Source organism: Alligator sinensis, unplaced genomic scaffold (genome assembly GCF_000455745.1).
Source record: "Alligator sinensis unplaced genomic scaffold, ASM45574v1 scaffold1836_1, whole genome shotgun sequence".
In the NCBI taxonomy this organism is placed as follows: domain Eukaryota; kingdom Metazoa; phylum Chordata; order Crocodylia; family Alligatoridae; genus Alligator; species Alligator sinensis.
This window is the reverse complement of record NW_005843371.1, coordinates 26,274-38,831: the sequence shown is the minus strand read 5'-3', so window position 1 is coordinate 38,831 and position 12,558 is coordinate 26,274. Positions and strand designations below refer to the sequence as shown.

Genomic DNA, 12,558 nt, shown 5'->3' with positions numbered 1-12,558 from the left:
AGGAACAAATTGAAGCAGGCAGCCAAATGCTTGCACTGCTCCTCTGAAGTGCAGTGCTGCTCTGCGGAGTTCACAGGAGCATGCTGCTGCAGTGCTGAGCACCACAAACTGAGCTCAGCCTAGGTACTGCAGTTTTTCTTTTAGCTTCTCATCCCACAGGCACACTTTTCCCTTTTGCAGCAAGAAGACATGTAGTCAGCCAGGGAAAGGAACCAATTAAGTGCTTCCCTGCAGGTCACAACTATAGCAAGAAAAAAAAATTAAAAAGTTAAAATGCATTTACAAAAAGCTGATTAACATTTGCCAGAATGAGTACATTACACTTGCCAGTCAAAGAGTAGCCTAAAACCTTGCACTGGAAAGTGCCTCGATTAGAGCATCCATGGCCGAGTCGCCTCTATACATTCAACTCCCTCTGCTTTTGTAGACTGTGTCAGCTTGTCTAATGATGTACTTGCCCTGTCAAGTTTCAGCAAGACGCACTCATCTTGTGGAAGGTAAATGTGTCATGGTTTTACTTAATAACAGAGGGCAGTTTTTTGAATTGCAATCTGTCCTGGTATTTTGGTATCAACTTGAAGCCTTCACCATCTAATATGATGCTTAAAAGGCCTCGACTCTTGCAATTAGTCAGCGGCTCAAAATGTTAATCAAAACACAGCGGTGAAGAGACAGAAAGTGAGTGCATCTGCCCAGCTGACTTGTCAAACCCTAATTTCTTTCTACTAGATTAACCCGAGACCTTGGATGGCCGAAAGGACAAGTAAGGGGTTCTGCAATCTTTCACCTCTGTTCCATCAGTCTGAATCATAAACCACATTTAGCCATCACTTGCATAGAGCTATTTGAAATGAATGGGTGAGTCACAGTCTCTTTTTTAGGAGACAAGTGACCATATCATTAATAACAATTAAGCACCCTCAGCAAATGTTAATGGCTTGGTGAGCACGGACACTCAAAATCCTTTTACCCTTTCAGTAGGGTGCTACAGCTTTAGAAGGCTACATAATTGTCATAGATCAGGAGAAAACTTCCCAGAGGGAAAGTGGGGAGGATGCCATCTCTTCCTGTGAATTCAAGCTCACAGTTAAAAAGTAACAGACTCTAACCCTTATGTGCTCAAAAAAACTTGTCTGGATTTGAGACCACACTGGGCTGCCTTCCTAAGTTTGCAGGTAGACAGCCTCAATGCCTTGTCAGCCAGTCATGTTTTGCCCAGCTGTAGCACTGCAAAAAGCATTACACAGGTTACTTCCACCATTAGTTTTCCTGTTAGCTGGTGCTCTGAATCCTAAGAGAATCCAATGGGACTGCTCCAAAAGCAGCAGCGTTTGAAACAGTCCGATTAGCAGCTGCCAGCCCCTAGAAAGAAGAGACCCTCTCCCCTCGGAGGGTCTGCCTTTGAAGAGATAGTGCTCCTTCATTTCAAACAGGCGAGAGTGAGCGCTACCCAGTTGCTATCACTGGTCAACTGGAATCCAAGCAGGATAAAGGGCCACATTCGCAACAGCAGGATGAAGACTGGATTTCTCCCCTTCCCTCCTGTGCTTTGTACTGACCTGTGGTTGGCAGGCATCTGTTCCATTTTTCAAGCCCTGAACGAGCCCAAGGGAGCCTACTCAACACCGTAGGTTCCAGTGCTCTGCCACGTGCCTTTCCTCTCTCTCCACCGCCAGACATAGCGGTGATGTGACCTCAGCATGGGTGGAAACCATTTCAGGGAGAATGAGCCAACCCTCTTTTCCCAAGTGCTCCCACCTCCAGGCATTGCACAGAGTACAACGACCCCCCTGACTTCATCTAGAAACTCAAAAGACTTCCCAAAGGAACTCCCCCACTTGGAAAAAGCAAGTTTACAGGCACTAGCTCCACCTGCACCGATCAGATGAGCTTGAACCGCAACTGCAGCACTGTACTATAATAACCCTGATGTCAACATTACCGGGAGAGAGTCACACTTTCTTGTTCCTTTCAAACCTGAAATCCACAGATCGCCATGCTCCCCCCACAGCTAGAGAACAAGGAGTGACTGAGCAGCGTGGCTCCCACGGTACCAAAAGCCAGTCTGTTGGGTAACCGAGGGGACATGAGCAAAGAGTGGATTGCCACTCCAGCTTCCTGCCTCTGCCCCACGCTAACTCTTGCCAACCCCCTCGAAGCAGCCTCCCAAGGGGGAATAGTCTGGGATCTTCCCAGTGCATCCTGAACGAGAATGTGTGCAGACAGCACCCAGGGCACTGAGCATGCTGACATGGTCACACAATGCCGGTTGCACCGAATGCTTTGAGTTTGTATCTAGTTTGCATTCTCCTATTCCCAGTGTTGTTCCTGCCTTTCTGCACCAGCGGCCAGACTGATGGGGCTGCTGTCTCAAGAACAAGGTGCCACGCGGGCTTTGGGTGAGGTGTGCTAAATACTAAATAAGCCAATGAGTGCCTTTGCACAAGGACATTCTCTAACCACCAGTCTTTGTCCTGGAGCATCACATCTGCATGCAGGAAGGCAATTTTGTTTTGAATTAGGTTTTGAAATAGAGGCTGCTATATGCAAAAGATTGAATACCTCTAATGAAGACAGAGCAGGCAGGGCTGAGCAGCTACTCTGGCTTATCTAGAGACTCTAATGATGTGGCAGATGGCAAATGTCATTTAAAGGAGCAGAGTCGCTAGTGCAGCTTTCTGCACCAAGCACGTCCGTTCAGGAACAAGGAGCTTTTCTCCCAAATGCCACTGTCCGCTCAATTCTGGACTGTGTGGGAGGAAAGGAAAGAGCCAACAATGTAGCCACTGAAGATCTGTCAGTCATCACAGCTGGTTTTATTTCTTAGACCTTGCTGAATCTTCAGCATCAAGGACCCAATTATTAGTCACTCCGACTACAGGATTAGCAAGGGGGCACTGGACCACCCGATGAACAGGAGGGCGAGGGTGGCACCTGCTACTGATTAGGGGAAATTGTCTGGAATCTCTGCTATTAAACAGCCCATAATTTTAAGAGGGACACCAGTTTGAGCGTAGCCAAATGTACCGTACTCTGGACTAAGCAGGTGGTTCATTTCACACCAGTTTGCCCACCAGTAATGTACTTTTCTTGTTACAAATGGACATTCTGGCACACTTTTAAAGACAAGGGCTGGGTTTTAGAAACCTTATTTTAGGGACCAGAATGTACCGATTTCCACAGGAAAAAGCAAACCTGAGGAACATAAAATTTTCAGCTGTCAAAAAAACAGTTGAAGATATACGTGGCTAGACAGCTGAAGAGTCCTGAGGGGAATATTGGACTTTCAGATTATGTGGAGAACACGCTCGGAAGGATTACGGAGGTAGAGTCTTTGGGTCAGCCTTCTTCTAGTCCATTATGAAGATGTAGTGCTCATATTCAAGATGCCAATTTGGTAGCCTACCTGTCAACATTTCTTTATCAAGAAAACAAGCTGCTGTAATACAAGTGTTACTCAGCTCTAATTGGATTGATTAGACACAGATGTGCTTCCTCCCAACCATCCGACATATTGATAGAGGCCAGTCATCATAACTATATAGATGCCGCATGGAAATTCAAATTTATTCCTACTCAAAAAGGAATTCTAAAAATAACATTGTGAAATTCAAAGCTAATGAATCTCCATGACACCAGATCAAATACGTCTCCTTTCGTTTTCAGGGAACGTTTTCCCTGGTGACCACCGATACACAATTCTTCTGGATTGCTTTGAGAATCAGAGCTGCTGAACGGATTTGGATGGAAGAGGATGATGCAGAGAATCTCCTGGGGAGTCTTTTCCTGGAGGATCAGAGTTTCTGGGCTCAGGAAACTAGCCCTTGACTCAGAGGATACCAGTAGCAGCATCAGCAGCATTTCAGAAGAACAAAGGCTTTACCAAAGATCAAGTTAAACCTGCAAGAGTAGCACCCCAATTTGGCAGTTCCACTCAGTAGAAAGGTATATTCATACGCGCTGGAAGCTTGCTACCCTCTACTGCAGTAAATTCTCAGCCAGGGTGCCAGAAGATCCTTTTAAGGATGATGTGCATAGGTGTTTGCACACCACATAGTGCTAAATATTGCACCATTCACAAGATAAACTAAAACATTTCAAAGGCATCCAGAGCATCAAAAACCTTATGAACTGTTGTGCTCTTTCCAAGTACGCTGTAATAGAAGAATTGCTCTATTATTTTTCCATAATCAAAAAATGAAAGCTGAGAGCTGGCATTTTCTGACGGGTGCCTTGAATCTAAAAAGGTTGAGAACCGATCTACTGCTACAAGTCAGTAAGTAACCAGCTTGGTGTTAGCAGTTCAAGAGGGTAGGGATTTCCCAAGTCAAGGCTCAGCAATGCTCAGGAGTCTGATGGAATGGCATCACTGGGCTTCCCAAGCTCCAGCACTGCAAAGATTCACAAGCCTATTCCTGCTCTCCACACCAGGCCTCTGAGCTAGTCAGGAGAAAGATGATTTCAGAGGTGGCAGTATCCCATAACTCTGAGCTGCTATATAATATCCATCTCATGAGTGATAGCTGCTTGCTCTGCTTTGCAAAGGAAAGGAAGAGCAGCCAGGATGTCCACTGCTGCAAGCTACACGTGAGCAGGAACAGTAGGGTCAAGGAAGCCTCTTATGTTAAAGCTAGATGATGAGGTCATACCTTCTGAAAGGACTGCATTAGTCTGAGCCAGGATTTCCTGAAATGGATGTTTATTTATGCCTTGTGCAATAGTTTCATGAAATCATCATTTCATAGTTGGTCGGGTCGGAAGGGACCTGAGGAGATCATCTAGTCTGACCCCCTGCCGTGGCAGGAAAGAGTACTGGGGGTCAAACGACCCCGACCAGATGTTCGTCCAGCCTTTTTTTAAAGACCCCGGGGTAGGAGCCAGCACCACGTCTTTTGGAAGTTGGTTCCAGGTCCTAGCTGCCCTGACTGTGAAGTAGCACCTCCTGATGTCTAGTCTGAAACTACCCCCTGCTAGCTTGTGTCCGTCGTTTCTTGTAACTCCTGGGAGTGCTCGGGGGACCAGGGACTCCCCCAATGCTTGCTGGTCCCCCCTGACTAGTTTGTAGACAGGCACTAGATCCCCCCCAATCAGCCTTCTCTTGTGGAGGCTGAACAGGTTCAGGTCCCGTCGCCTCTCCTCGTAGGGCCTGCCCTGCTGCCCCTGACCATGCGGGTGGCCTCCTCTGGACCCTCTCCATGCTGGCCACATCCCTCCTGCAGTGCGGCACCCAGAACTGGACGCAGTACTCCAACTATGGCCTGACCAGTGTCACGTAAAGGGGGAGGCTCACCTCCTTGGACCTGCTCAAGATACATCTGTGGATGCACGACAAGGGGCGGTTGGCCTTCCTGACTGCGTCCCCACACTGCCGGCCCATGTTCATTTTGGCATCAATAAGGACTCCAAGATCCTTTTCTGCCTCTGCGCTGATGAGAAGGGAGTTCCCCAGCCTGTAGGGCTGCTGCTGGTTCTTCCCCCCCCAGGTGCAGCACCTTACACTTGTCAGTGTTGAACCCCATCCTGTTCTCACCCGCCCACCCCTGTAACCTGTCCAGATCCGATTGCAGCCTGTTCCTTCCTTCTAGCGTGCCCACTTCCCCCCACATCTTAGTGCCATCTGTGAACTTGAACAGGGTGCTTTCTCCCTCCTCCCCCAAGTCACTGATGAAGATGTTGAACAGTGCGGGCCCGAGGACTGAGCCCTGGGGAACCCACTGCCCACATCCCTCCAGGTCGAATAAGACCCATCCACCACCACTCTCTGGGTGCGGCCCTCCAGCCAATCAGTGACTGATCTGACCGTGTAGATCAGAACACCACTGTCTCCTAGTTTCTTACTGAGAACGGGGTGAGAGACCGTGTCGAAAGTCTTCCTGAAATCCAGAAAGACTATATCCACTGCAACACCTGCATCCAAGGACTTGGTTACCTGGTCATAGAAGGCCACCAGGTTGGTTTGGCAAGACCTGCCCCTAATAGACCTATGCTGGTTGCCCCTGAGCATCACCTCCCCTGTCGACCTTTCCTGGACATGTGCCAGAATAATTTTTACTGAGAACGGGGTGAGAGACCGTGTCGAAAGTCTTCCTGAAATCCAGAAAGACTATATCCACTGCAACACCTGCATCCAAGGACTTGGTGACCTGGTCGTAGAAGGCCACCAGGTTGGTTTGGCAAGACCTGCCCCTAATAGACCTATGCTGGTTGCCCCTGAGCATCACCTCCCCTGTCGACCTTTCCTGGACATGTGCCAGAATAATTTTTTCAAAAAGCTTCCCCAGGACTGAGGTAAGACTCACAGGCCTATAGTTTCCTGGGTCCTCCCTTCCTCCTTTGTTTGAAGATGGGGACCACATTGGCCCTTTTCCAGTCCTCCGGCACATCGCCAGAGCGCCATGAGTGCTCGTAGAGCTGTGCCAGAGAACCCACAATGACCCCTACTAGTTCCTCAGCACTCTGGGGTGGAGATCGTCAGGACCTGCGGATTTAAATACATATAGTCCCTCCAGAAGTTCCCTGACAAGGTCCCCATTAACCCGAGGCCTGGGTGTGCCACCCACAGGGCCCTCGGGGGCGGCCAGTGGGGGAGATATCCGGGTCCCTCCTCAGAAATAAGGAGGCAAAGAAATTGCTGAATATGTCAGTTTTACCGTCAGGTGAGATGACCAGATTTCCTAGCGTGTCCTGCAGAGGCCCCACCTTACCTGGCACCTTCTTTTGCCCCCTATGTATTTGAAAAAGGACATCTTGTTGTCCTTGACCATTTCCGCCTTGGCCTTCCTGACCGCCCCACTACATTCCCGAGCACCCAAGCCATAGTCCTGTCTTGTGACGGCCCCTCCCTTCCATTGGGTGTACGCCTCCTTTTTTGTTTGGAGACGTTCCCGGATGCTTCTGGCGAGCCATGGGGGCCTTTGCGCCCTCTTGCCCCCTTTGACTTGTGTAGGGATTACTCCCCTTTGAGCTTGGAGGATCGTCTCCTTAAGGAACGACCACTCCTCCTGGACACCCAACCCCCTCCTCCTGGACACACAACTCCCTCCTGCTCTGGGACCTCACTGCTTCCCCCACTAGTTTTCTCACCTTGTTAAAGTCCACCCTCCTGAAGTCAAGGGCTGCTGCCTTGCTGGAAGCTTTTGCCACCTTGCACTGGATGGTGAATTCCAGCAGACGACGATCACCCTCACCCAGGTGGTCGAGCACCCGCAGACCCCGTAGCAGGTCGTCGCCCGTGGCCAGGACCAAATCCAACGAGGCATCTTCCCTAGTGGGGTTGGGCACCTCCTGGGTTAGATGGAGGTCCTGTATGTCAGTTAGGAACCAGCGTGAGCGGGCAGACCTGGCTGTCTGCTCCTCCCAGCAGATGTCTGGAAAGCTTAGGTCATCCATGATGACCACATCCTTGGACCCAACTATCTCTGTGAGCCGACTTAAGAATTCCTGGTCTCGATCTTCTCCTTGGTTGGGTGGTCTGTAGTAGACCCCCACCGTTACGTCCCTTTCCCCCGACCCCCTTGCACTCTAACCCAGAGCACTTCCGTTTCCTCCTCCTCTGACCCAGTGTTACTCACTGTGGATGTGTGTTGCTCCTTGACATAGAGCGCCACACCCCCACCCTTCCTGCATCATGTTGTGCTATGTTTATGGCACGTGTAATTTTTGGAAACTGGTGGGCCTTTAGCAATAGCCTTCACTGAGCAGCAAATAGGGCAACTGAACCTTATTAAATGGGGAAAAAAAAACTTCAAGCCAGTAGAATATAAACCACAACGTCAAACAGAGCACTGCAGATGCACACCGTGTTTGTGGTTCCTGGTTAGAGGTGTGTAGGTGCAGGGCGTTTCCAAATGCTGTCACTGCCTGTGGTGTAGACTGGCAAGGGAAGATGACATTTGTGGTTGCAGGAGTCAAGGAAGGCTCAGTGCTCCCATGGTCTTGGTTTGTGAAGTGGTAAGTACAAAGTGGATTGGTTAGAACTCAGAAAACCTGGATTTAAATAGTCAATCTTATTCTTGTTTTGTGTGTTCTCCTTCCTGTCCTATATGCCCCTTAGCACAACAAAGGTTATCAGTGGTTGGTAGTCATTAAAAACAACACGAAGCAAGTAGAGTCTTTCCATACATGTGATACCTTTTTGCTAACAAGAGCGCTCTCTCTCTCTCTCTCTCCACACACACACACACACACACACACACACACACACACAAGCAATTGCAAAGTTCTGTGCACTTGCTCAGATTCCTATTTTTACATTGAAAAATGGTGAATGATAAACTTTTTACTGAATGATGGTGAATTTTGTATTTGTGTTAAATTTCACTTAGATTGAACTTCAATTAAAATACACCAACATTTTAAACTTGTTTATTAGTTAACATGCTTATCGCTGCATCTATCCTAACATTTTTAGCTCTCAAACTGGTACACTAACAAAAACATGTATAACTAGTGAACAGAACTGATCGTTTCCAATTACTGCATCTACCCAGTTTTAGAAGTAGCAGCGCTCATCCTGACCCTCCATTTTTATTCACAGAATTAAGGAAACAAGATTTTCTGATGTTTCCTCAGTTTGTAACTGTGCATGAACTACTCAAACTAAAAGAGAAAATATTCTCAGCAATTGCAGAAGAGGCCATAGATCTCAAGAGCTGTTTTAACACAAACTCTGGTTCTAGGTGCTTAGAGTAGGGATATACATCAGTTCCCCAATCCTAGTTTGTTTAAAATATCTGTAGCAAGAGCATTACTTAAAATATTTTTAAAAATAGGAGTAAGCTCAGCCTTAATATAGACCACCCTTTAATTGCAGAGGTTTTAACAGGATATTTAATTGAACACTTAAATCTGATTTTTATTTTAAATTAAAGCAGCCAGTTTTCCTCCACGCTGGAGGTGAGATGTATCTGTGGCTAGAATGTGGGGATCCCTCCCAGCATGCACTGTTCCGTGGGCTATAGGATTGTTGGGTACAGTAAGGGTCATAGTCTGGGTGACATCACTGCATGGAAATGCTCTTTCACAAAAATGGTTTGCTTGTGCAGAAACTCCAATGTTTCCTTTCACTTCTTTACTTTCTCCGCAGCAGCCCTTGTTAATTCTGTCCTCTCTCTGCAAGAAACACCACACAAAAAAGCTCTCCCTACTTTCGTATTCTAATCCTTCTTTTGGGACGCGGACAAAAATCCCAAAACATTTCATCCGTCTTCCTTTTCTGACTGGAGATCTGTCAGCGTTGCAAGGTGGATAATGTTTCTGTCCGGGGGGCACAGTAGATCAGGTGCGGAAACTGGTGAGGGTGAGAAACAGAACAAGTAATTAGTGTAACCATGGCAATGTTAAGGAAACAAAATATTTTATCACTTTTGGAATGCTATATTTTATAGTCTTTTCCCAACCTAGGGTGAGCCTGGAGATGGCAAGATATTTTTCCAGATTGTTTTCCCCTCTAGTTAGGACCCCTGTAGCAATCCCGGGCAGGGGATGGGAATGAGGCCTCTAGGGACAGCAGGGAGGAGGTTGAATCAGTACACATCTCTGCAGGCTGCCCTTATGTGCAGGAAGCTACCCTGCAGTGATCACCAAGCAGCAGAGACCAGTTGTACTTAGAGGCATCTGGTACAGGATCAAGACGTGCAGCAATATTATTCACTAGAAAGGGCAGCTCCGGAGCAGCTGTAGGACCGGACTGCACAGACAACGTTGTCCGGACAGGGCTCGGAGAAAGCCAGCTTGTCTTGCAGCATTCATACAGGCTAAATATTCTCTTTGCTCCAAGTTCATTAGCACCTACAGATCAGCCTAGGATGCTCTGGATTTCTGCAGTGACTGCTTGGAACTGGTGGGGCTATCAAAGTGGAGAGTGATTAAAACCAACCCCTACACATTATAACAATGTCACCCTGAGATATATACTTTTGCACTTTAAAGCAAGCAAACCTCACCCTACTCCAACTGGGAAGTGATGTGGACATGATAAACCTGCCATTTCGGTAAGACACGTTCACATCCCAAGGTCTTTAACTCCTGCACTGCCACCAGCCTCAGGGAGGCAGAGGATGACTAGGAGCTTTTTCGATATTTCAAATAAAAGGTTCTCAGAGGTTAATTTCTACTGGAGTAGATGCTATTTTTGAGACGGAGGCTGCGATCAAGCTAAGTAGGGCTTAGGAAGGCTCTCAGCTGTTGCTAGGGGGGGCAGATTTGGGATATCAGGTACCTGGAACAACAAGAGTTACTTACTGGGAGAGGTCCGCCTCTGCAGGGCTGTCATGCTGTGAGCGCACACCTTAGTTTCAGGAGCCATCTGTCTTCTTTGGTGCTGCGCGGAGGACTTTCCAGAGAAGCTTCTCTTCATTGCAGTCCTCAAGGGCTCCTGCTGCACTGTCTGCAGTTCTGGGGTTGGCCTGCAGCTTCCTTGGCAAAACCCTGGCTCAGCTTATGACAGGGGCTAGTACCGAGAAAGGCTGTGTTGATCTCCTGGTCAAAGAATCCCATCAAGCTCCCTTCCTTTGTCATGGCAGTGAAAATAGTCGCAGGACTGCCCCGACCATCATTTGTATCACCATATGCTCCTATATCTTGGCATGCCATCAGTCGCTGTTATCCTTTTAGTCAATAAATACAGCCTGTCCACAGCTGAGAGAGCTAATCAGCAACCTCCTCACCCCAGACCAAAAAAATCATGATCTCTGCTAAGGGCCAAGCAGATGCATGAGGTTTGGCTAGCAGAGCACCAAGAAGTAGCTGCCCACTGCTGTGCACATGGGGCCCACCTCCCTGAATGCCACCATTGACATGGAAAGACAGCAGCTGGCCAGCATGACTCCAGTGCAGGAAAAGGCATCAGGTAACAGATAGTTGCATCCACATGTGAAGTGTGATGTGGGATAGCAGCAGGACTTCCTGCTGGCAAAAAGAATTAAGAAGCCTGGGTCTGCATGGATGCAGCTCTCTCTGTACTGGCTTAAAGTGAATTTAATCCATTTTCAGAGCAGATTAGCTGGTTTGTAAATGCAGGCCAGGTATGCTGAAGAGTTTTGTTTTTTCTGATTAAAACCCCTGGCATCCAAACAAGCCAATGCAAAAAAGCTCCTCGCCGACAGGCCTTAGTCTCCCATGAGCAATTGTCTAGACATGTGTTAACAAAGGGGTGGCCTCATAAGCCTGCTTCTAAACCCCTTGGGGCCCAAAAGATCAGAGCCATGTTGCAAGCTAAGAACCAGCATAGATAATTGCGTCCTTTGTGGTTACTCCCACTCATGAGCAAAAAAGCTGTTTTGGCTTGGACTGCTAAGTCAAATCACAGCTGTGCTCTGCTAGCCAGATGACATCAATTTTGACATCATCATACCTTGTTTTCCTGATATGGATGTGCCAAGAGTATTAACATTGGCCACCTCCATTTTAACTTGCCCACTTACCACTTTTTTTTTTTGTTTAAACCAGAGGTTGCTAAGCAAGCACAGGTGATCCAGATGTTTTTCATTTACATAGAATTGCTTCTTTAAGTTGTACAATAGTGGATTTCTTAGGCGAGTAGTCAGGTGACAAGTTAACAATCCAGCCAACAGATACTACAAATATTGGTCAGCTGGATATTTCACAGGTAATACAACAATCTTTTTGACGTGAGAGCTATGGTTTCCTACCTGCTTTTAGACCCTTTCACATCAGGGACACAGGGTCAGGTGGACTTAAACTACCAGTTCACCAACAGAAAGTGCTAGTGAGATACCAGTAGCTGGATCCTCAGTGTCAGTGGCTAAGAGAGCAGCAGGGAAGGGCACAACTAACTGAGGCAGGGGGAAAATATGCACGACACACCGTCTCCTTCCCCTCCCCACCAACTTATTTTGTATGAGAACTGAGTCTTCAGGATTTTTGCTCTATTTTTGCTCTATAGTGGCAAAGGAAAGCAATGCTGCATGGTGCAGAGCGATCTCCCTGCACGTACTGCAATGCATACTACCCCACTGCATATCACACAGAGATCGTCTGGAAACTGAATTCAAAAGTTTAACTTAGAAGCAGCCCTTAAAGCAGTGGTGCTCAACCTTTTGGTCCCACAGGCCAGATGAATGGCACAGGGTTGGTCCATGGGCCAAATCTAGCCTTGCAAGTCAGGATTGGGCCCCAGGAGCCCAGCACCTCCCTCTTTTGGCTCCCCACACTGGGATTGGGCTCAGCACTACCCCCAAAGCAGCACTGGCTGTGATCTGGCTCCTGATCCAGCATGCAGAGCCTGGGGATCCCCTTTGGTCTGGAGATTTGGCAGCAAGGGTGTGGTGCTACTGTTCCCCAGCCACCAAATTTCCAGACCCAGGGGAAGCCCTGTGCGCTGAATGATACACCCCTGCCCTAAAGGATTAGAGGATTGTTAATGAAACACTGGTCTCTTGATGCTCCCTGGAAAAACAACCACACTACATACTGAAAACGCAGTCTTGGGGCCACCAAATTCTACCAGGTGATGTCCGAAAACACCAGGAGCTGAAAAGATCTTTATGAAACAATGAATGTAATGCAATTGGTATGAATCTGTTAATAAAGGAAAGA

The 12,558-nt window shown here is 47.7% G+C and overlaps 1 long non-coding RNA gene across 1 annotated transcript; it reads right to left on the bottom strand.

Annotated features, from left to right (window-relative positions):
* Nucleotides 1-8,350: 8,350 nt before the first annotated feature.
* On the bottom strand, nucleotides 8,351-11,408 carry LOC102374704. The gene is made up of 2 exons (XR_325462.3): nucleotides 10,243-11,408; nucleotides 8,351-9,289 (listed from the first exon to the last, which is right to left on the bottom strand). It is a non-coding gene; the product is annotated as an uncharacterized LOC102374704 (long non-coding RNA).
* Nucleotides 11,409-12,558: the final 1,150 nt, after the last annotated feature.